A 25,650-nucleotide genomic window follows, 5' to 3' on the forward strand; every position below is an offset into this window, starting at 1 on the left:
ATGTAAAATATGTAGTTTTTTTTTTTATTGTGGCATCTGTTTATTTATTTTAAACAGGGAAATATTAGAAAATAATCTTTCACGTTTATCAATGGATAGCGAGTAAATTGTTAGCATGCATTCTATATTTTATGCATTTGCGGATTTATTTATTGTCTCAAGATACCTTACATGCACCACCACCAGCTAGCAACTGTGACCCTACGGTGCCCAGCAAGAAAGGGAACTTAGATCAGCCGGTGAACAAAAATCATTGTTAAACTGATTATTCTGGCTTCTCGTTTACTAGTGGTTTCTTGGCCAGTTTGAGCAATGTGTATGATATAATCATACATGTTCCAGTGTTCTTCCGACTCCTAGTTAAAGAGTTGATGGAGTTTATTCGTCCACAAGTCGCATTTGCTTCCTTAATTGTATCAGAGAACACCTCCAGATTACATACGGCCTTATCAAAATGGATTTTTCTGAATTAAAACATGTTTCACTGATTAAAATCTGGGGAAAATAATGCACTGATGTGACTGCTCTTACAGCGAGTACCACGGGTCATTTGTCAAGACTCTAACTGTACAAAAGTGAGTACTGGCTGTCTTCACAAATATAAAAGGGCACGCTTACGCCCGTCTGTTTCGAAGAGCATGGTCCGTGCTAGACTAAACGATCTTCTAAACGCATTTTTTTTCCAACTCGATTGCATACCACGTTTTCCCATTAATGTATTAGGAAACAACTCACACTGGCAAAATGGTACAGCTCTCAACTGTCCAGATTTTCGCAAAATATATATAATCGTATCTCCCTTTTTATCCTTTCTTCACAAAAATGTGTGGCTTTCTGGAAATCATTGAAGACTGAAGTCACTAAATAATGGCAGACATTTGGATTTCAGGCTTCATATAATCAAGAAAATGCATGCGAAGAGAAAACCTATTACTTTAATAACTTGTTTGTAAGAGCGATACGTAAAATACGTCCTTATTTTTGAGCTTTCAACTCCTCCCCATAATATTTGCCTTTGTCCAGATTTCTTGAGCTGAGAGGTTAGGAAGTATGATGCTGAAGGATAGCGAGCGAGCAGCGCAGGTGCATTATACTGCTTATCAGGTACCTTGGTGGGGGGGGGGGGTTAACAAGCGCTGCGTTCCCATCCACCGATATTTCCGCCTTTAGCAGAGGTCCATCTCATTATCTAGTAAAAACCTTCCTGAGTACAGCGCAACAGCTGATTGGCTGATCTGACAGTGCTCTTGGTGGTCGTCCTTCCCATTGGATAGTGGTAAGCCACTATATCAGGCGCTACACGCCCTAAAGCAGAAACAATACCCACGTGCAGCGCTAACAGCTGCTATATAGATTGCGAAACTAATTAATAAGACAAAAGCAAAGAAGCAGCGTGCATGTTTTCTCATACACATCATAGTCACCAAACAACTTTGAAAGTACACATGTTTTCGACTACAGATTATCTTTACAGCAAACAATAACTCCTATAATATTTCTAATACTGTTTCTTTTTATTATTTCCCTCCAGATTTGCAGTGTTTTCAAGTATAGAAGAAATCCAGTAAGGACCACCAGTCCAGGAGGTAGGAGCTTATTTCTGTTGTGTCTTGATTTTGAATTTATATATTTAATAGTTAGTGAGCTGAACCTTCCTTAGCCTCTTCGGCCTTTTCAGCCACACCTTAAGTGCTTACTGTACCAGTATAAAATCGCCGCGTAGGAGTAGAACTGATACCGCAGAAGGAATGCAGTTGATATGTCTATGTTTAGTAGCTAAATGAGGGATGAAATGTCATCCAAAACCTGCAGAGTAGTAATGTTCTTGCAATGGTACTTGAATAATCCGTGTTAATTTTGTGGTCAATGTTCTATCCATGTTAATAAAAATGAATGAAGAAAGGAATATGTCAGTACATGCACACATTGGTACGTCTGTTAAATAATATACTGTGTAAAATTCCCCGAGGTGCTCGTGCTACAGAATTTCACCATACATACACACTCACACTTCCAGGTTAAAACGGTACCAGGGTTTCTAACGTTCCCTCGCGTAAAGTTCCGTGGCCGAAAAAAAAACGTTTGTCCTCAGAATAATACTTATAGCCTTATGGTCATAGCGTGCTGAAGGAAGGCACATTTGTACTTTATTTATTTTTTTATTTGTTGGCCATGTTAGAACACTGATCACAAATGATCAAATTCAATTGTAGAATGGAAGAAAAGTAGAGTAAAACGATTAAACACATGCAATGAGATTAAGATGACCCTCACGCAGGTGCGCGCGTGGATATGTATATATATATATATATATATATATATATATATATATATATATATATAAAATACACATACCCTCAAACATATATATATGTATATAATATGTACATCAGACACACACACACATATATATATATATATATATATATATATATATATATATATATATATATATATATGGGTCCTCTTCAAATTACCAAAGGACCGACAACGCAGTTGACCGACATGCTGAAATCCCGACAGCTGGAAGACCGACAAGGGGAACGTATAAGCGCGACTTGGTAAGTATGCGCTAGTGAGGGATTTAGGATTAGGGAGCGGACAGGTAAGTGTGCAATAGTGAGGGATTTAGGGTTAGGGTGTGTGAAAGGTGAGTGTGCGGTAGTGTCGGAGTTAGGGTTTGGGTAATGTAAGTGTGTGTTAGTGACGGGTTTATGTTTTAGGGTGGGTTAAGTAAGTTAGGAATAGGGTGCAGGTAGGGTAAGTGTCTGGTACTGTCGGACCTTAGGGTTAGGGGTGGGTTAAGTGAGTTAGGGTTAGGGTGCAGGTAGGGTAAGTGTGCGGTAGTGTCATATGTGTATACCTGTGCATGTCAGTGTAGTAGGGTCATTATGACCTTTATCATTTATTTACATCACAGCAGCTGTGGGCATTGCACAAATAAATTCAGCAGTAGTAATAAATGAATCGGATCCAACACCTGCACATCACTCTTATTTGTACCACATGGGTTGGGACGACATTGTACAAGTTAAGTCAGGAAAACTAAGATGCTATGAATAGCGCCTGCTCTACTGTTTAAGTACTAAACTAGTATCCAACCCCAGTGGAACCCATTATATTCTTTTTTCCTTGTTTAGTTGGAAGTTACGTAAACATTATTTTCAGCAATGCTAACCTGCCATTTACTTTTGTTTCAAACTTGTTTACATCTGTTCACATTTGTTTTTGTGGTATTTTTTTTCATATTCTGTCTGTCTACAAAAATAAGGGCTTATTTAAAAAAATCAGCTTGTCAACAGCTAAACGATAAATAAATGTTTGTATTAAGAAACAAGCAGAACTAGCTTTTTATTTCTTTCGGCATAAGGACAAGTCATTTTACACATATGTGTATGCTGAAGTATTGCATGCAGTTTCAGATAATGCTTCCTTTTAAAGTTGTTTGCATTTGTTAAAGAACAGAGCAAACATCTTTTTTTGTTAAACTGCTTGTAAAATAAATATAATATAAACACTTATTTTGTAGATTTTTTGTGCTGAAAAACATAGTGACTGCAGTAAATTTTAATTTGGTTTAATGTTTGTACTATTTAACTTGATATCATACATCTCAACTGTCCAGGTTTTTGCAGAATGTCCAGATTTTTTCCTCTTATTTTTGGTCTGTTCTTCATAAAATTTGTGGTTTTCTAGCAAATTACGTATTGAGTATTCAAGTCACTAAATAAGTAATGAAAGGCTTTTGAGTTTCAGAGTTCATATCTTTCAAAAAATGCATAATAATGCAAAAGATGTAATTCTAGCAAGTTTCTGTGTTAATAGGAGTAATATTCAAAATGTGTCCCTATTTTCAGGCCTTTGTCCCTCCATAATTTCTGGAATTTCTGGCTTTGTCCAGATTTTTTGGGTTGAGAGGTTGACAGGTATGCTTGATACCAATGATCAGAGACCAAAAACACACTGCTGCACTAAATTATTATTAGTATACGTTATATGTTTTACATTAGACTATGTGTAATAATAATGATAATTATATAATAATAAAAATGTAATAGAACAGTGTATTTTTGGTCTCTTGTACTAATTATTCATTTGGTCTTACTGTCTTGTTTTGCAGAGTTTTATACTTTTCCCAGTCCTAATCTCTGCCACCACATTCATAGGTTCATAGGTAGGTACTAGGCTATCGGCCCAAGGGCCTACATAAGCCTAGCCAACAAGGTTCCCTGGCTTACGCCACCCATGAAAGTTATTTTCCTGTGCCACTGTCGAGCAGAGACACAGAAGTGATCCCCGGGGTGTATTTCCTATTTCCCATCCACTCATCAAGATTTTTCTTGAAGAGTGCTAATGAAGAACTTTGCTTGACATAGATGGGTAGCCTGTTCCAGAGTATGGGAAGTATCTGGGACAGGAATCTATCCCTCCAGCATGTCCTGTTTATTGTGGTGACAAGGTTTAGGTCCCTAGAGCGTGTAGCTCAGTGTGATCACTTCAAGAACATTAATATTATTGTTATTATTCTTATATATATTTTTTTACATTTGGATAAACAAAACCATTACAGTCTGTCTTGGACAGCATGTTATGCTGCCTCACTATGTCCAACCGACAGAAGAAACATTTACTACGTTCTCTATGTCTATGGTAAAGTTTTTTTGTTTTATTAATGTTTTGCCAGTTACTGTTGACATGGTAACTGAGTTTGTACTGTGGATTCAGTGTTTTTCAGACTTGACTGCTGGCATTCATAGATGCTGACCAGATGAGTCTGTTATAGGAAAACAAACGTTCATGATGCCTGTATTGCAGAAAAGCTGTGTTTTATTGTGGACATGGGATAACATTTTTAGACAAGGGAAAAAGATGAAATGTTGTGAAATGCCCTTGGTGTGCTTTATCTCTCAGTATACAGAGTACGGACTTCTTGAGTTAAAGTTATTTACTGACTTACCCACTTTTTACATTTGTAGTTAATTTTCCTAAAAAGGTACTGAATGCCTTCATAGATGTAAAAAAATACTGAGATGACAGCTAAATGAGATTCCTGTTGTAGATGATGTTACTCTTCCTTTGCACATTCAGTGAACTTTCATCAACTTCTGGCGTAACTGCAGATTTTTCCAAATCAGAGAGAGTTTTTCAGCTTCTGATTACTATTTTTATTTTTATTTATTTACACTTTGTTGACCAGGTAAATCCCATGAGGTCTGTGACCTCTTTTCAGGGGAGGCCCAAGGTGGTGTTCATACTGATTAGGGGAAATTGGCCAGGGCACCGGAGAACTTCTACATTTTGTTAAGTGCTGTGAGGTCTTTTACATCTACCTGAGCTGAAGGACGGCACACCCAGGAGCACAGTACTCCCATTGTACTGCAATACAGTGTCATTTTTGGAAGTTAATCTATCAATAAATGTAAACATAGTTGGATTATCAGCTTTATGGGAAAGGATGACACCACACTAGCAGATAATTGAACATGTAGTAGCAGCTTTGGTGGAAGGGACTTCTAATAAATCCCGGAGGTACTAACCTCACTGGTGACATGTGGTTGAAAAATATATGCATCATATGGTGATTTTAGACTCTGAAGTCCTTGTATTTCCTTTCTGCATGTCATGGGTAAAGAATTTATGGTATTCCTGGAATGTTATCATAAGGAGTATGTTTACCTCATTCCACCAGTACTTTATAGTTGGTTGGTTCCTTACTCTGTAATGGAGGGGGGGTGGGCACTGTCACCTACAATTATAATAATGAAGAAAAAATAATGACTGCAGTGCCATGGCTATAGAGAAAACCAGCTGGCAAAAAAATAAGCAAAAATGAAAAATATGCATTCATTTATTTTATTTGTTTTATTTATGCTTTGTTGATTTTGTTAGTTCCACTAGGTCAGTGGCTTCTTTTCAAGAAAGACCAGTACTGGGATTCATACTGACTAATGGAAATTTGCTCAGACAACTAGGGAACTTCCAGTGCTCTTTTGTGGATACCTGTCATGGGGTATTTTAGATCCACCTTAGTTACCACCAACATCAAAGTCTGAGATGTTTTATTCAGCTCTGAATGTGTGGCAAAAATAAATATTGGAAGACAAGAGAAAGTCAGTACGTGGCTGGGAAAAGTGCTGTGTACGTGAAGAACATGTAATGCTGTTGGTACAACACCTGCCAACAGTACTACGTCTGAGAGATCATATAGGAATTTATATATAAGAAGCATACAGTGTGTGGCATTATTTGTACTGTAACACAATCTTCAGTAGAAAGAAACAGCCTGTGGAATACTTCACTGACTGTAGCACAGCAAGCAAATGTTCAGAACTGCGTGGAACTACCAAGAACAGAAGTTATTGTCTACAGTATCAAAACTGTATTGTTGCATAGTTGTCTTTTAAAATGGGTCGCAAGCCAGATTAGTTAAACATGTGCTTCAGACACCATATAGAATGATGTTTTATCGATCTGCAACCCAGAAGAGGACTTCTGCATAGATTGAATTTTGATGTAGTAGCACACTTTTGAAGAGGTACTGACATTATGGGTTTCTCTCTTTTAGCATGGACATAAAACAGAGGTTTTATCTGTCTAATATGGTATACGGTAGGTGTGCATTCACAGTTATGTGAAATGTTTTGAATAAATAAGTGACTAGCTAAATAAATAAATAAAACATTAAGGAACATTCTGCAGTGTTCCATCTAGAAATCCCAGCATTCCCTAAACATATTGAGATGGTTAGTTTTTATTTCATGATGTTTCTTCCATCTGTTCATCTCAAATACACAAAGTAGTGATGCCAGTGTTTCACCTGGTTCTCTTTCATAGTTGCCATGGTTCTAGTAATTGTTTCAGTTTTCCATTTTGCATGCGACTTTATGTTTTCACAGCCTGTTGGTTAAATGTATACTTCCTACATTTGGTCGCTGTGTTTCAAAGACAGCAACATACAGTTTAGTGGCAGATAAGCCTCATATATGCCACATTCAGTCTACTCTTTATCAGGCTGTACAGCCTAGTATTTTTAAATCTGACCTGTTTTTAGCAGCCTTTCATATAAGTGCCCACTGCAGCTGTTTCCACATGTTGTACATAATGAGAATACAGTCTATTAAATTATTTGAATAGTTTGATTCCTGTTTTATATCTTTGTAATTGACAGGTATGTATGATTGTACGACATTGCTCTAGCATGTGTTTTTAGTGGATTCCCCGATGACAGAAAATGTTATGTAAATGAGGTAAGGGTGTTATCTGTTAACCTTCAAAACTCTATTAGACCTTTGGTTCAACAGTTGTAAATACTTATACAACTTATCAGAGTCTTTGTTCCTTGAAGGCTGTTTAGACAAGAATAAGGTTTTGCATAAGATGTGAACCTGTTAATTCACACTATTCTTCAAATTTCAGCCTTCCCCACTTTATTGGAATATCTTATTTAGAAGTTAGCTAGATGTTTGCTTTGGATAGTGTGTGTTTGTAACTCCATATATGTGTACAATTATGTGTGTGTATGATTTGTTAGAGTATGTGTGTTTGCGCATGTGTGTGTGTGTATCTCATACTAGCCAAGTTTATTTCTCTTAAATAGTCAGATTTGAGCCAGCGAGTTTGAAATATTACACTGTTTTTTAAAAACATAATTGGACCCAGAAAGCATCTTTTAAGAACATCATTGGACCAAGAATGTATGACTGAATGTGTGAGAGACATTTGCAGAATCTTGGCACTTTTACAGGCTGAGGCACACACTTCAGTCAACACAAAAAGTGATTAAGACCTATCATGAACCAGAAGACCCCTTTTTGGTGGGCTGGAATCATACAGCTTTCCTAATGTTCAAGTCATACCATGGGGTGGAGTATTACTGTTTACCTTCTACATCATCTCATTTCGGGCTGCTGTTTCTGGAAAAGGCATCTAAGAAGTTTAAAGGAAAGGAAGCACAGAAAGTCAGTGACTAAATTTTAGATGTTTGCTTTATTCAGATATGATTATGTATAAGATGCTATGTACACAATAAGATTTGGAAGATGACCTACCTGTGTTGTTTTTCTCTGTTGTTTGCTTAGCTCCTTGCTTTATTGCACAGTGGATGTTTCCACCTGTCACAGTTCATTAGAACTACATAATAGTAAGGGCCCCGAGATGCATTTTACTCAATTCGTTTTATCTGACAGTTGGAAAATCTACTTTAGTTTTGTACTTTCTTTTGGAAAAATACCAGACCATCATGCATGTTTAGGTATTTTTTCAAGAACATTTCATTTGTTTATTTGTGCTAGATTTTGAAAGTTGTATGAAAAGACCATATTTTATAGTCTTTAAACTGTAGCCAACCACAGATATTGTAGTAGTGAGATCTCGACTTGGATGAGTGTAAAAAAAACATAAAAACATTTAATTTAATTGTCTGAATTCTGTTTGAGCTAGATTAGACATTATGAGAGCATCTGTACTTGATTTAGAAAACTCTGTTTGCTCACATCTCATCACCATTGCTTTGACAGTTTGCTGAATCACAGCTTTAAACATATTATACATTATATACTGATATTTGGCTGCATGAAAAATTTTTGTCAGTCTTTGACTCGTTTGGTTTCAGTCTACAAAAGTATTTACACAAACCTTTATGTTTCCATTGTTACATACTGAGTGATGCCAATATTTTAAATTCTAACACATATATTCCTTAAAATTCTTTGTACCTTAAATTTTATGGTAACGTGCAGTGAGATTACTTGAAGGCTAATACTTTTTGCCATTCTTTTTTTATTTCTCCATGTCTTTTCAGTTTCTAACACCATGTCTGGAATGGACCCCATTCCTAAGTCAAAGTACAATTAAAGGTCATGAAATTAGTATTGTTTCAATCTTCGATGTGAGACAAAAGTGCTCTTCGCAGCACCTGCATTGTACCCAGTAATGACTCCTTCTGAAGTTCATATGGGGTTACGTGTATTGGTAACATCTAAATATGATTGTGGATTCTTTTTTATAAGATCCATTGCTCCTACTACTAGTGGAACTGTCTGGGTATCTTTCTTCCACATTGCTGTTGTTTCTGTCTGCAGATCCTGATATTTTATGACTTTGGTCTCTCTGTAAGCAAGACACTGTAGTCACTGGGTGTGGTGATTTCAGTGATCAATGCTACTTTTGTCTTCTTTTCATGGACCACTATATCTGTTTTTTAGCATCTATCTTTTGAACTGTTGGTAATGGATGATCCCATGTGATGTAAACTTCATCATTTTCTATTATTCTCTGTGGCTCATGTTTCCAGTGTTTTTCAGCCACTTCAATACCATGATGTTTCAACAATCCCTAGTACAACAGTCTTGCCACATTATTATGCCTTTCAGTATACAGTCCTTCTGCCATTAGTATGTCACAGCCAGCAATAAGGTGTGTGTCTGTTTCCAATTCGGTTTTACAAAACCTACATTTGCCTGTTTCTCCCTCATGTTCAATGGACTTTGTAAACAGTGTGTATGTAGCCCACTATCTTGAGCCGCCAATAATACCCTTTCATCTCTTGGTTTAAATTTGCCACTCCTTAACCATTCCTGCATTTGTTCTTGATCAACATAAGGTTCTTCCAGAAGTTTTCTATACTTGTAAGTATATTTATGCATTTTCCACATTTCTTGCCTTCTCATCTGGTCCTTCACTTTATATTCTTTCTTTTGTTTTTTGGCACATTCAGTTGCTGCCTGATTTTTATCTACTTCTGGTATGCTGATATGCTTCTGCTAGATTAAGCAGAGAAGTCATCTTAAATTTATTCTTCTCATGTTTCAAAAGTTTCACTAGATTTGGGTCTTGTCACCCTTTTCACTTCACCCAACAACCCAAACAACAATCCCCTCAATTTCCATCTCAAACCTGTTTCCACCACTTTTATAAAACAGCTTCTCTCCAAGCTAAAGCCATGCTCTAATGTCCCTGACAACATTCCCTCTTCCTTCCTCAAACATGCAGCTGAAGGTATCGCTCTCCCAATTAGTATTCGGATTAATAGATCCTTAAATGTGTCATACGTACCAAAACTCTGGCGTTCAGCCTACATCCTATCTCTTCACAAAGGAGGCAAAAACACCACTATTTCTAACTTCCGCCCCATCACCCTACTCTCTCCAATATCTAAAATTCTAGAAAAATGTGTCCACCACCAACTTTTACCTTATCTAATTCAAAATCACCTCCTAACACCCACCCAGCATGGCTTCTGTCCTGGCCACAGTACCATAACTGCCCTACTATCCTTCCTAGAAACTGTCAATCAAGCACAAGCCTCTGGACTCATTGTATCCACGGTACTGCTAGATCTTTCAAAAGCCTTTGACACCATCTCCCACACTCACCTTCTTCATCATCTGGCTCATCTCAATCTCTCCCCAAATACTCTTACCTGGTTCTCCAGTTACCTATCTGATAGATCTCAAGCAGTCAAATGGAAGAACTCCTTCTCTTCCTTCTTGCCTACACCTACTGGCGTTACTCAGGGGTCCATCCTTGGACCCATGCTTTTCAACATCTTTATAAATAACCTTCACATCTTCATCCCTGACACCACAGTCATCCAATACGCTGATGACTCTACCTTGTTCTGCTCTGCCCCAAACTTTCCTGAACTACTGACCAAAACCCAATTAGCCTTTACCACTACAGAGAACTGGATGCACCAAAACCACCTTTCTCTCAACTCCAATAAATCCAAAATACTAATTTTTCTCCCCTACAAGGTTTCCTGTTTGGACAAAAACGCTTTCAATGTCCTAAGCCAAGCTAACACTGCCATTGAAGTGGTCCCCTCTGCAAAACTCCTTGGCATTACTATAGATGAACACCTCAAATTTGATCTTCACATACAACAAAGCATAAATAAAACCCACCAAAAGCTAGGCATGCTATATAGGAGCAATCACTTTCTTTCCATCTCCACTAGGCATACCCTGGCAACCACCTACCTCCTACCTTTCCTTCTATATGGAGCCCCTCTTCTAACCAATTTGTCTGTTACCAACACCTCTAAGCTCGAAGCTTGCTATAATAAGATCTCTAAATTTGTCACCAAATCCAAAACATCAGCTCACCACTGCCTCAGCCTTCACTCTCTGAACTGGTTAGAACTCCCTAACCACCTAGACTATCTACAACTAACCACCGCTCACAAACTAATATTCTCCCCTGATAAATGCCCAGCCTTAAAGGACATCCTTCCTCCATACATCCCTAACAGATCACTGAGATCTGAACACCAAAACCTAATCTCCATTCTTAAACCCAAATGACCCGCTGGCCAGCTTTTACTCTCCTTTTCTCTAGGTACAAAATGGAACCCTCTGCCTCCGTCACTTAGGACTATACCCAACACTGAATCCTTCAAAACTCAACTTTTAAAAATGGAACTCTCTGCCTCCTTCACTTAGGACTATACCCAACACTGAATCCTTCAAAACTCAACATTTTCTTCACTTGTCTTCCAAATGGAAATGCTCCTGCTTTCACCCCACTTAAATTCTAGGGACTCCCCACTAAGCTCCCCTTACCCCCACTCCACTATACTCTCATACTTATTCTTATTTCTCAAAAGATCCAGAACTAGCAGACTTTAAATGACTCCAAGCATGTAAACATTGTTTCATCAAAAAAAAAAAAAAAACACTCTGTCGTCAAGTTGTTAAACTGTCTCATAATGTATATTACACTCTGCAACTCTCGAATGTATGAACCCTACTCTTGTATTTCACTTTGTAACCTTTATTTTCTATTTTGCAACCTATACTGTATGGTATTTCACTTTGCAACCTTTATTTGCATTTTGTAACCTATATTGTGTTATACTGTTCATGGAGCTTTTCTCCCCGGGCCTCCACTGAAAATGGGCATGTCTTGGCCCAGTAGACTTGCCCGGTAATCAAACTGAAAATAAATAAATAAAAAATAAATTGTGAGGTCGGCAGATATGTATGGAGTCCCACAATTGCAGATCTATAGTTTCATAGTTTCATAGTATAGTACTAGGCTATCTGCCCTGGGGCATTTGTAAGCCTAGCCATAGTGATGTGGCATTTGCCACCCCATGAAATGGTACAAAAATGTACAGAATAAATTTAGAATACTGTATCTAGTAGTGACACAATGAAGGTCCCCTTATATAATAGAATTAGTTTACTGTGCCCCTGTCTAGCAGTGACACAGATGTGACCCCTGGGGTAAACTTACGATCTCCCATCCACTCATCAAGATTTCTCTTGAAGAGAGTCAGTGAGGGGCTCTGCCTAATACAAACTGGGATCTTGTTCCAAAGCATGGGAAGCCTCTGGGTTATGAATCTATCCCTCCAGCATGTCTTATTCATACTTGTGCCGAGGTTTAAGTCTTTAGCTCTCATGGTCCTGATGGACTTGGATTTTTTGAGGTGGAGCATGTCCATCAGATCCTGATTGGACATGGCCTTGTACGTCAGGCAGAGATCACCTCTGAGCAGGCGGTATGCTACTGAATAGAGCTGAAGTTTCTTTAGTCTGGCTGAATAAGACATATGTTGGAGACCCTTGATCCTCTTGGTGAGGTACTTTTGTGGTCTCTCCAGCTGTTGCAAATGCTGGGTGAGGTACATACCAAATGGGGCATTGTACTCAATCATGGGTCTGATGAGGGAGGAATATAGGGGTACAATGACATCCTTGGATCTGGATGTGAATCCCTTCATGATGAGGTGTGCAAGGTAGAATGTTTTTCTAACCACTTTGGCAACGTGGGTATCAAATGAGAGGTCGCTGTCGACTTGGGTCCCTAGGTCTCTGATTACTTTTTCAGTACTCAGTGGGTTGCTGTCTATGTGATAATTTGTGGGTACTTTGTTTTTCCCAAAGGGGATGACTATACATTTTTTGGCATTTAGTTTAAGGCCGTGACTCCGGCACCAGATGTCCATTTCTGTGAGGCCTTTTTGTAGGATGTGTGTGTCTGCTGGTGCATCGACTATGGCGCCTAGTTTGCAGTCATCTGCGAACTTTGTCAGCCACAGCCCTCCCGTGCTTGCTTTAACATCTGAGAAATAAATGCCGAACAAGAGGGGTCCCAGGACAGATCCCTGTGGGACACCACTTGTGACTGGCTTTGAGTCTGACATTGCTCCAGCAATTTTAACTTTATGGGTTCTGTCCTTTAGCCAATTTGCAACCCATCTAGTGACATAAGGGTTTACATTTAAGCTGTTGAGCTTATCTATGATGCCTGAGTGGGGTATTGTGTCGAAGGCCTTAGCCAAGTCCAGGTATGCTGTATGGACTGCTTTGCCCTCGTCAATGGCTCTAGTGACTGTTTCGAAAAAGTCAACCAGGTTTAAATGGCAGGATCTGCCCTTTACAAAGCCGAACTGGGTGAGGTCAAGTGTCTGTAGGTCCCCTATGTCTCTGTTTATGAGTTCCATAATGATTCTTTCCATAGCTTTGCAGACCAGGCTGGTTAAGCTTATGGGGCGGTAGTTTCCATGGTCTTTAGAGGCACCCCCCCTTGTGGAGTGGGACCACTGTTGCTGTACGCCAGTGTTCAGGTACATATCCCGAAGTAAGGCTAAGGTTAAATAGCATTTTTATGTGTGGGTTTAGCTCCTCTTGGAGTTCACGTAACACGCAACCCGGGATACCGTCAGGTCCCATTGATGCTGTGTTTTTTGCTTTGTTTAGGGCGGTTCTCACTTGGACATCAGAGATGACAGGGAGATTACATTCAACTGGGGTGAAGGAGGGGAGAAATTTGCACTGAACCTGTCAGCCAGAATGTTGGCAATATCTGTGGGTTCAGTGTATTTTTTATTGTTGTGAACCAACTCTGAGCATATCTGAGGGTTTCCGCCCAGGTTTCTAATATAGCTGAAGAAGGCTTTGTGGTTATCTTTAGTGCCCTTAGCGATTTTTCTCTCATAGTTGGCCTTGGATGTTTTTATGAGAGAACATGGTTTTCTGCTAATGTTGATCAGAGATGTCTTCCCTTCATGGGATTTTGCTCTGACGTACAGTAGCTTCCTTCTTTTGTTATACAATTTGTTTATGGCTGAGGTCCACCAGACAGGACGCTTACCTTTGGTGGAGAGGGACTTGGATTTGTTTGGGATTGCATGATCCATGCATTCTTGGAGATGTCCATAGAAAGCATTTGTGAAGGATTCGGCATTGTGGGATGTGGTATCCACTGGCACAGTGGGCTTAAAGGATACCATCTCAGTCTTAAGAAGAGTGAAGTCTGCTTTTGAGAAGTTTTTCACTGTGGTCTTTTGTGCTGGGGGTGGAGGTGGGATTTGTATATCCAGGGTGATTAGTTTGTGGTCAGATCTCACTAGTGAGGGGTATACTTCGGTGTGGAGCATTTTGTCCCCATGTTTGTGATGATCAGGTCTAGTATATTATCTCCCTAGTGGGAGAGGTGACTAATTGTTCCAGTGCATTTGAATTTATGAATTCCAGGAACCTTTGGGCTAGGGTATTAGGGCTAGAATAATGTACCCAATCTATGTTTGGGTAGTTGAAGTCTCCCAGTATGATGGTATTTTGTGATACATTCATATCCTCCAATGTCTTCAGGAAGGCTGAGTGGAGATCTTGAGATTGGGAGGGTGGTCTGTAACATGCTACCAGTTGTATAGCAGTTTTGCCTATGGTTAGTTGCACCTGTATGGTCTCTGATGCTTCATGTGTTGCTACTAACCTGGAGGTGTGGGTGTCCTTGATGAATATGGACACTCCCCCTCCCTTTGTGGTTCGGCCCGGGTTTTGGGGCCGAAAAGCATGATTCGAGGTATAGCCTGGTAACGCTGGGGTGCTCTCAGGAGCCTTGAACCAGGTTTCAGTTACTGCACAGACGTCGATGTTCTCCATGCTGAGGAGTGCATCAAGTGCCTGCATCTTGAGATTTAGACTTCTGGCATTGAGCAGCATTACCCTTAGTTTTTTTTCCATTATTGTTTTCTAAGGAGGTGGGTTTGTCTTTTGAGCCTTGCCTAAAAAAGGCACTATGGGGGTGGCAAGAACCTTAGCCAATATCCGGAAGCCCAGTGGTGACAGGTGTAAGCCATCCCTTGCGAAGCAGCGTGGCTTGTCCAACATGTCATCCCAGGCAGACAGACATTGGATCCCCTTAGAATGACACCAGTACTTGAGCCAATTGTTAAAGCTGATCATCTTGTCTTTGTATTGTGGTATCATTCTTGGTGAGGGCAAGATGCTGCTCAGGGTCAGGGTCATACCAGCCTGGGCTACATAATCAGAGAGCTCCTCTATGTCTCTTTTCATGTAGTCCAGGGAGGTACGTCTCAGGTCATTCACACCAGCATGGACAATGACGGAGTCATATTTGTACTTGCTTTGGAGTGACTTGAGTGCGTGTGTTATGTGGCGGATCCTAGCTCCCGATAGACAGCTCACAGTCACCTTCTCCTTGTTCAGCCTGGTCAGCGGGACATCAGTGTGTCTGACTATAGAGTCACCTATTACTAGTGTATCAGGCAAGGTGTTTGGCCTTAAGGGCTGTGATTGGTTGACACACTGATTTATTGAAGCATGTGTTGCATGTGTTTTGTTTTGAGGTGGTGGATTTTTGGGTGTCTGCTTTGGGAGCCTCTATTGTTTTGGTAAGTTTTTTATTAGAGCCTCCTAGTATGTCTTTGTGTTTTTATGTGTTTGGTTTGCAGTTGTGGTAGGTCTATGTGGGACTGGGATTGTTGTGTGAGTGGTTGCCATCTCCTCCTGTCTGGTCATGCCAGCCCTGAGATGAGAGAGTTCAGCCTCCAGTTTGGCTATATAGTTGCATCTCTCACATGTATTTGTGTTTGTTGGGAGGAGGAGAGGGTTGTCTGTGTACATGAGACAATTGTAGCATTGTCTCAAGATATCCAGATTGACCAGCTGAACTGTAGACGACGCCAGTAATCTACCACTCGACATGCTAGAAATGTATAAGGGAGTGCTGTACCTTTAAGGGAAGTGGATATTCACAGTGGTGGTAAGTAGATGTAGTGCTTTACTTAGTACGAGAGTGCTTACTTAGTAGAGAAGTATTGAGAACAAGTGCTAGGCTTATAATATAGTAAGTAGTCTGGTTATACTAAGAGTAGAGCTTCCTTAAGGGAAAATTTGAAGAGCAGACTTGGCGGAGCCAGAAAAAGTTTAACCTTGTTTAACCGGCGCTGCGCTATGTGCACAACTGCGCAAAGCCGTGCAAACGCGAATTTTAAACAGTGAACTACAAAAGAGCTAGAAATGGTCCAAAGCAACCAATTACTACAGCTTCTTGTGCTGAGGTCACTTCCTACAGGGACAGGTAGGCTGCTCAAGGCTCCCCACTCCCACTGGTGAGCAAAGAAACTTCCTTCTATCCAAGTAAGGTAATGGACAACACAGGAACTACACCACAGCCCAGAATACAGCAATGCCTGTAAACTGGTCTAAACTAGTCGAGGAAGGCGGGAAAACAAGGATTATTTTTTTGTTTTTTTGGTAGAAACACACAGAAAATGCAGGAACAGTGATAAATTAGTTACACAGGCTAGCACACTTTAGTGGGCAGCTTCCACAGATAAATTAAACAAACAAACAACAAACTTTCGATCAAATTCGACTAAAATGTAACTTTAAGTGCAGATTTTAAAATAATGCAGCAAACAGTTAAAAAACAGTTCAAGCTAGTTCAGGGTAAGCTACAGAAGCTATTCCAAGTGAAAAAAAAGCAATGTAATAAATTTCAAGGAGGCCCATCCTTCCTTCGGAATGGGGAATATAATGGGGAATATATAATCTTGGTATGCACTGATTTTTATAAATCATTTGTTGAGCATGAAGCATCCTTCTTGTTTTCCTGTCTAATCTATCCAACACATTTTGGGGCCAGTCAGTCACTCCAAAACTGTAAGTTAGGACAGGAAGAGCAAATTGGTTTATAGCTTGGAGTTTGTTCCTAGATGTCAGTGCTGTTTTCAGGATTAATTTAAGTCTTCTAAAGTATTCTTTACTAAGTTTTATTCACATTTGTTCATGTTTTATTGGTGATCCTTTATCAGTTCCCAGTTATTTATACAATCACTCTTGCTCAAGTTCTTTTATATCACATTCTTGTCCCAAACTGACATTTTCCTGGTGCTGCAGTTTTCCCTGCTTTAAAAGTTGCTTTTGCACATTTATCAAGACCAAAGGACATTCTTATATCATCTGAACCCTGAACTACCACATAGGCAGCAATCTACTTAACACCGAATGTGTGATAAGAGACCTTGTGACCCAGATGGACAGTAGTCTCTCCTTTGATAGTCACATCGCCACAGTAGTCAGGAAGTCCTTCTATGTGGCACACCTTATCATAAAAGGGTTCTCATCCAGGAAAAAAGAGGTCATTGTTCCCCTCTACTCGACACTCATTAGACCCATTATAGAGTACATCGCCCCTTTTGGAATGTACCTCACAAGACATCTGCAGCAGCTGGAAAGGCCACATAAGTACCTCACAAAGAGGATTACTGGCCTCAAACAAATGCCCTACACTGACTGCCTCAAAAAACTCCAGCTTTACTCCGTAGCATATCACCTACTCCATGGTGATCTCTGCCTAACATATACAGCTATGTCAAACCCAGAGCTGTTGGACATGCTACACCTAAAGAAATCCCAATCCCTCTGAGCTACACGCTCTAGGGACCTAAACCTTGTCACCACAATAAACATGACTTGCTGGAGGGATAGATTCCTGTCCCAGAGACTTCCCATATTCTGGAACAGGCTACCCATCTATGTCAAGCAAAGTTCTTCATTAGCACTCTACAAGAAAAATCTTGATGAGTGGATGGGAAATAGGAAATACACCCCGGGGATCACTTCTGTGTCTCTGCTCGACAGTTGCACAGGAAAATAACTTTCTTGGGTGGCGTAAGCCAGGGAACCTTGTTGGTTAGACTTATGTAGGCCCTTGGGCCGATAGCCTAGTACCTACCTATGAACCTATGAAAAAGCTTTGACAACTTGCAGTTGTGCTTTCAGTTCCTCATCTGATGTGCTATACAGTTTTAAATCATTGACAAAGAGAAGATGAGAAGTCTTTACACTTTGTTGTTTTCTAGGAGCCAAATTATAGCCATGTCCTAAGCTGTTAAATAGACAGCTTAATGGGTTAAGGGCAAGGCAGAATAGCAGCTGTGACAGAGAGTCATCCTGGAATATCTCCTTTGAATTGTTATCCTGGGATAATAATTTGTCCTTTATCATGGCTTAATTGCAAAGTGGTCTGCCACTGTTTCATGGTCACTGAATGTAGTCAGTCAGTGTAGGGTGTATCTTATACATTTTTAGGCACTCTTTTATCCATGAATGTGGGATACTATCAAATGCTTTTTTGTAGTCAGTCCACGCCATGCATATATTCTTCCCCTTTTTACAGTTCTCCACTATGACTTTATTTAACAACAAATGATCTTTTGTTCCATATGACTTTCTTTTATTGCCCTTTTGTTTTACTGCCATAATTGAGTTTTCTTCTAAACGACTATAAACTGTGTCTGCATGAATTCCCATTTATAGTTTATACATCGTCGGAAGGCAAGTTATTGGTCTATAATTTTTAGGGTAGCTTATAGGTTCACTCTTAAGTATGAGCATTGTTTTTCCTGTTGTTAGCCAGACTGGTGTCTGTTCAGGGTGCACATATAAATTGTTCTTACTCATGGCTAAATCTTTGTGCAGAGATGTTAGTACTTTTAGCCAAAAGTAAGGTACTGCATCTGGGCCTGGGGCTTTCCAATTAGAGGTTTTTCTTAACTTTGTTTCAGTCTCTCTGGCTGTTACTTCATCCCATTTCATATCCTGTACCTTTAAACTTCTTATTCTTTCTTTTACTTCTTCTATCCATTTAGCATCTTTGTTATGTTCCACAGGACCTTCATGGATACTTCTCCAAAATCTGTCTCTTCTTTTTTGGCAGTCTTTCAATTCCTTTTACCTTGTTTCCCAATTCTCTATAAAACTTTTTTGGGTCGTCAATAAATTGTTTATTTTGTACCTTTCCTTTACATTTTTCTGTGTATCTTCTAAGTTTTTCCACCTGTGCTAAGATTTTTAGTTTATTATTTGCACTAGTGCATGATAGATCTTGATCTGTTCTAATACTGAGCATTGCTTTTATCACATCTATCTTTCTCATTATTTTTGTTGCTCTGTTCCCTCTTCTGTATTCTTCTATCAGTGGCACTTCTTGTCCTAATTGCTTTTTAGTTTTCTCTATTCGATACTTCCATGATGGTATTTGATTTCTCCCCTTCTTCTCCCTCACTACTCTGTGTTCTTGTGGTAGAACTTTATCAGTTATTATTTTAGCTGCACAGTGATATATTCTGTTTACTTCTTTTATATCGCATGGATCTGTATGGACAGTCCTAATTACTGTGTTCATTTGTTTTATCAAACCTCTGACTGGGTTTTATTGACCTTCTGCGGTCTATTTCTTTCATTGATCTTAATATGTCTACCTGTGTCTATTAAATCAAGCAACTCTTCTCTAACTCATTTTCTCCTAAACTTAGGGCATATTTATTGTTTTCCATTTCCTGTGGGCATTCTTCAGAAAGTTCTGTAGCATTCTCCTGTGGCACATTCTCTTCAGTTTCATCCTGTGCCATCCGTTGCTCTGTCGTATGGGAACTCCCTGGCCTATCACTCCTCAACATTGACTGAATCAGAGTTCCCACAGATTCCTGTTCCTTCCCTACTGTCCAGCTTCAAGTGAATGTTTATACCGGTTTCCTGTGGAAGGCTCCAAAATATCTTTATATGGCCCCTGACCAATTTCTTCTCATTTCACTGGTTTCTCCTTAATTTGGATATTCATTGCTCTATGCTGTTGTGCTGCTTTATGAATTCAATTTTCTACACTAAATCCTTTACTTCACAGGTACTCCATAACTTCAGTTTCTATTTCTTTAACTTCTCCATTACTAATCTCCTTTTCTACTTTTGTTTTTTTGTCTTCTTATTTTTTATATTGTAAAGTTTTTCATGTCCGAATTCCTCTGCCTGTATTTCTCTTCAAATATCTTTGGTGCTGCTCTTTTTGTATTGGTTAGTTTTGCTTTCTCCTTTGCATAAATATTACACCATATTTAATCTATTTTTCTTTCCCATGTCCATAGTTCTTTGTATGTCTCCTGATCTTCCTGCTTCTCCTTACTTTGGGGTCTCACTTTCTCATGCTGTGAAGTAACATGTGTTAGACCTTCTAGACCAAATCCTTCATTTCGCGGGCACTCCATAACTTCAACTTCTATTTTTTAACTTCTACTTTACTAATCTTCTTTTCTACAGTCCCTCTTTATGATTTTTTTTCATTGTGAAATTTTCCATATCTGGATGCCTTTGCCTGTATTTCTCTTTGAATATCTTTAGGGTTGCTTTCTTTATATTGAATAATTTGGCTTTCTCCTTTGCATAAATATTGCACCATATCAAATCTCTCTTTCTTTTCATAGGTTCATAGGTTCATACTAGGCTATCTGCCCGAGGGCATTTACAAGCCTAGCCCATCGTTTTGTGGCTTACGCCACCCCTTTAGTATGGGGAACTATACCCCTTATTTTGCTGTGCCTCTGTCGAGCAGTGACACTGAGGTAATCCCTGGGGTATATCTGCGATCTCCCATCCATTGGTCAAGATTTCTCTTGAACAAGGCCAGCGAGGTGCTCTGCCTCACATGTACCGGGATTTTGTTCCACAGCATAGGGAGTCTTTGGGTGATGAATCTATCCCTCCAGCACGCCCTATTAATAGCCGTGTCGAGGTTTAAGTCTCCCGCCCTTGTGGCTCTGATGGATCTAGATTTTTTGAGGTGAAGCATATTCATCAAATCTGGGTTTGACATGGCCTTGTATGTTAGGCAAAGGTCACCTCTGAGCAGCGGTGGCGACTGAATAGAGCTGGAGTTCTTTCAGTCGGGCAGCATAGGACAGATTTTTGAGACCCTTTATCCTTTTGGTGAGGAACTTTTGTGGCCTCTCCAGCTGCTGCATGTGTCGGGTCAGATACATTCCGAATGGGGCATTGTACTCAATCATTGGTCTGATGAGTGATGAGTAAAGGGAGACTATGACCTCCCTTGATCTAGATGAGAATCCCTTCATGATAAGGTGGGCAATGTAGAAGGTCTTCCTAACTACTTTAGCTACATGGGTGTCGAATGACAGACTACTATCAACCTGGGTCCCCAGGTCCCTGATAACTTCTTCTGTGCTCAGTGGATTGCCACCTATTTGGTAGCTAGGGGTAACCTTGTTTTTCCCGAAGGGTATGACTATGCATTTTTGGCATTTAACTTTAGGCCGTGGCTCTGGCACCAGTTATCCATTTCTGTGAGACCCTTCTGAAGGATATCTGTGTCAGATGTGTTTTCTACTATGGCCCAGTTTGCAGTCATCTGCAAACTTTGTCAGCCATAACCCTCCTGTGTTTGCTTGTACTTCGGAAAAGTAGATGCCAAACAAGGGTGGGCCCAGGACTGAGCCCTGTGGGACACCACTTGTGACAGGCTTTGAGTCTGACATGGCGCCAGCAACTCTGACCCTGTGGGTTCTGTCACTCAGCCAGTTTGCAACCCATCTTGTGATGTATGGGTTAACATTTAAGCTGATGAGTTTTTCAATGATACCCGAGTGGGGTATTGTATCGAAGGCCTTAGCTAGATCGAGGTAGGCTGTATGGACTGCCTTTCCCTCATCAATGGCTTTGGTGACTGTTTCAAAAAGTCAACCAAGTTTAAAAGGCATGATCTGCCTTTGACAAAGCCAAACTGGGTTGGATCCAAAGTCTGCAAATTCCCTATGTCTTTATTTATGAGGTCCATTATGATCCTCTCCATGGCTTTGCAGATAAGGCTTGTCAAGCTAATGGGCCGGTAATTTCCAGGGTCGGTGGAGGCACCGCCTTTGTGAAGTGGGACCACAGTTGCAGTGCGCCACTCCCTGGGTACGTATCCAGAGGTAAGACTTTGATTAAACAGCTGTCCTAGCTGTGGGTTTAATTCCTCATTGAGTTCGTGGAGCACACAGCCGGGGACACCATCAGGTCCCATGGATGCTGTGTTTTTTGCTTTGGAGAGAGCAGTTCTCACTTGGGCGCTGGAGATGTTTGGGGGACTGCAAGCGTTTGGTATAGATATTTCTCCTTTTGGTGGGGGGGAGAAGTTTGCACTGAACCTGTCAGCCAGTATGTTGGCAATGTCTGTAGGATCAGTAATCTTCACATCATTTTGAACTAGTTCTGAGCATATCTGGGAGTTTCCTCCTAGGTTTCTAACATAGCTAAAGAAGGCCTTATGATTGTCTTTTGAGTCTTTAGCTATTTTTCTCTCGAAATTTGCTTTGGATGATTTTATGAGAGCTCTTAGTTTTTTACTTATAGTGATCAAGGGTGTCTTACCTTTTAAGGATTTTGCTCTATCTTGTAGTAGCTTCCTCCTTTGTTGTAGAGTTTGTTTATGGCTGGGGTCCACCAGACTGGACGCTTGCCTTTGGTACAAAGAGTCTTTGTTTTGCTTGGGATTGCCTTATCCATGCAGTCCTGCAGGTGCTGGTAGAAGGCATTTGTAAGTGATTCAGCGGCTTGAGTACTGTTTTCCCGGCTCGGGGCCTTAAAGGAGACCACACTAGTCTTTAGAAGTGTGAAGTCGGCTTTTGAGAAGTTCTTTACTGTGGTCTTTTTATTTCAGGTGGGGGTGGGATGAGGACCTCCAGCGAGATTAGTTTGTGATCTGATCTCACCAGTGAGGGGTATACTTCCGGTGTTGAACATTGTTCTCCCATGTTCGTGATGATGAGATCAAGTATGTTATCTCCTCTTGTGGGGATGCTGACTAGTTGTTCCATGGCATTTGAGTTTATGAATTCCAGGAACTTTTGGGCTAGGGTGTTTGGGCTTGAGTAGTGTTCCCAGTCTATATTAGGGTAATTGAAGTCACCTAGTATGATGGTGTTTGGTGATACATTTATCCCTCTAGTGTTTTCAGGAAGGCCATGTGAGGTTCCTGAGTTTGTGAGGGTGGCCTGTAACATGCTACAATTTGCAGAGCAGTCTTGCCTACGGTTAATTGCACCTGGATGGTCTCCGATGCATCGTGCGTTGCCACCAGTCTTGAGGTGTGGGTGTCCTTGATGAATATGGATACCCCCCCTCCTTTCTTGGTATTGTCCGGATTTTGGGGCCGGAATGCATGATATGAGGTAAAACCTGATAGCTGGGGTGCTCTCAGGAGCCTTGAACCAGGTTTCTGTCACAGCACAGACATCAATGTTCTCCATACTGAGAAGGGCCTCGAGTCGTGCATTTTGAGATTTAGACTTCTGGCATTGAGCAGCATTACCCTTAGTTTTTTCCTTTTTGTGTTCTAGGGTGGTAGGTTTAGAATTTGAGCCTTGCCTAAAAGGCACTATGGGGGTGGCAAGAGCCTTTGCCAATATCCGGAATCCCAGGGTGACAGGTGCAAGCCGTCCCTTGAAGCAGCATGGCTTGTCCAGCATGTCATCCCAGGCAGACAGATACTGGATCCCCTTTGAATGACACCAGTGTTTAAGCCAATTGTTAAAGCTGATCATCTTATCTCTGTATTGTGGCATCATTCTTGGTGAAGGTAGGATACTGCTCAAGGTCAGGGTCATACCTGCCTGGGCTACATAATCAGAGAGCTCCTCAATGTCTCTTTTCATGTAGTCCAAGGAGGTACGTCTCAGGTCGTTTACACCAGCGTGGACAATGACTGAGTCATATTTGTACCTGCTGTTGAGAGACCTGATTGCTTGCGTTATGTGGCGGATTCTAGCTCCCGACAGGCAGCTTACTGTGACCTTCTCCTTACTCAGTCTGGTGAGCGGGACGTCAGTGTGTCTGACTATGGAGTCACCAATGACTAGTGTGTCTGGCATTGTGTTTGGCCTTAAGGGCTGTGACTGTTTGACACTCTGACTGTGAGGTCTATGTGTTGCAGGTGTTGTGTTCTGAGGTGGTGGTTGTTTGGGTGTCTGCTTTGGTGGCCTCTGCTGTTTTCCATGTCTATATTTGTGTTTTATACTTTTCAAAAAATTCTAGGTTTTGTTGTTTATATTTTCACACTTCCTCAGATGTTTCTTTTTCCAAACAGATTAAAGTTTCTTGATCTATATACTGTTTTTCACAAGTCTGTTGTATTAATGAATACAGATTTTTATTTGAAGCTTCTGACAATTTTTTCTTGTGGAAGTATTTTTCTTTCTTGTAATTTACTTCTCTCTTAATCATTTTGTATCTCTTGTGTCTGGAAATTCTGGGCTTTTTGCATAATAGTGACAATACATATTTTCTTTCTTTCTTATCCTCATTAGTCCACTTTATTTTCTTTATGGCTCTTGTTTGGCCTATCAGTTTTTGTGATTTTTGTGGACTACCAAATCCTTCTGCAAAAGTGGGGGCATCCTCCCCCCCTGGACCTGGCCTTGCCCCCATTGTAGGAATGTTTCCATATTTTGAGGATTCTACACTGTCATCTTTTCCATTCCTGGCACTATTGTGCCTACCAGGATTGGACACTTTTTTATCCTGGGTCTTGTGCACCCACCTATCTTTTTTAATTTTAACCTTCTTCTGTCCATGATATATGCTATATAAATACAGTCTATATATGAGTGTCGCCTTGGTGAGATTTTGTGAAAACGGGGTCCATCTTGTGAAGGTGCTCACCAAGACTTGAGGATGAATTCAGTTTCAGCAATACCACCCGTTGCTTGCTAACTTATCATCTCTCCATTCAGCCCTTGCATGTCCAAACTGAAGAACCTGTAAAATTGGTTCTTTTTGGTAAAATCCTGCATTCCTTTCTATGGCATTCTTTTATAATGTTTAGAAAATAGAATCAGTTGTGCTGTCTCTGCTCTGTCCCTTTTAGTTTAATTTATGTATGAACTTACTAAGTTAGACTGTTTGCTAGGCATGGAATGTAACATATTTCTAGCTTCACATACTCTTTGGTGGTCAACCTATGGGTGAAAATATGTACTTGTGATGTAACGGTAGAGTTGTCTTTCTGTTAAATTTAGATCCTAACACATTGCACCCGTCACTCACTTGATTGCTGAAGGCTGCCAGCATAAATTCACTGAGACAGATAATCACTGTCTTCTCTTACAAGTAATAGTATATAATGATAATCACTTGAAAAAAGGGACTACAGATGCCTACTTCAACCAGTGACTCTAAAGCATGGTGTGTGCCCCATTGGGAAATGCACCCATCCATTCAGTTCAGGATGAATAGAACCAAGCTACCGGGAAGCCAAATCGTTCTAGTTCATCTACTATTGCAGTACTACTTATAAGAGGTAATTCATTAAAGCCCAGGAGTATCTTAAGAAGTATTCATTGTTTAACTCTTGAAATGTCTGTCTTATAACCGTATCAATTATTTTGCTTTAATAGATATTTTGGATGAGGGTCAGCTTTAAGCAAACTGGTGCCCTAGGCAAAGTGATGCACACACCCCCACACAGGTATCACCTCGTGCCTCCTGGTCCACACCTTCCATCTTGGCGTATAGACACCAGCTAGATTACTTTTTTTCTTCCTTTTTCTAACATTTTGTCTTA

The 25,650-nt window shown here is 40.2% G+C and overlaps 1 protein-coding gene across 1 annotated transcript in view; it reads left to right on the top strand.

Annotated features, from left to right (window-relative positions):
• Window positions 1–1,320: 1,320 nt before the first annotated feature.
• LOC122795742 (matrix metalloproteinase-21-like) overlaps window positions 1,321–25,650 on the top strand; it is a 602,767-nt gene continuing 578,437 nt past the window's right edge. Inside the window, exons 1-2 of the mRNA XM_044064052.1 lie at window positions 1,321–1,439; window positions 1,532–1,586. The gene's annotated coding sequence lies outside the window, so the exon portion shown is untranslated. The remainder of the gene's footprint in view (window positions 1,440–1,531; window positions 1,587–25,650) is intronic.

Source organism: Protopterus annectens, chromosome 2.part2, assembly GCF_019279795.1.
Source record: "Protopterus annectens isolate FY-2018-M chromosome 2.part2, PAN1.0, whole genome shotgun sequence".
Classification (NCBI taxonomy): Eukaryota; Metazoa; Chordata; order Ceratodontiformes; family Protopteridae; genus Protopterus; species Protopterus annectens.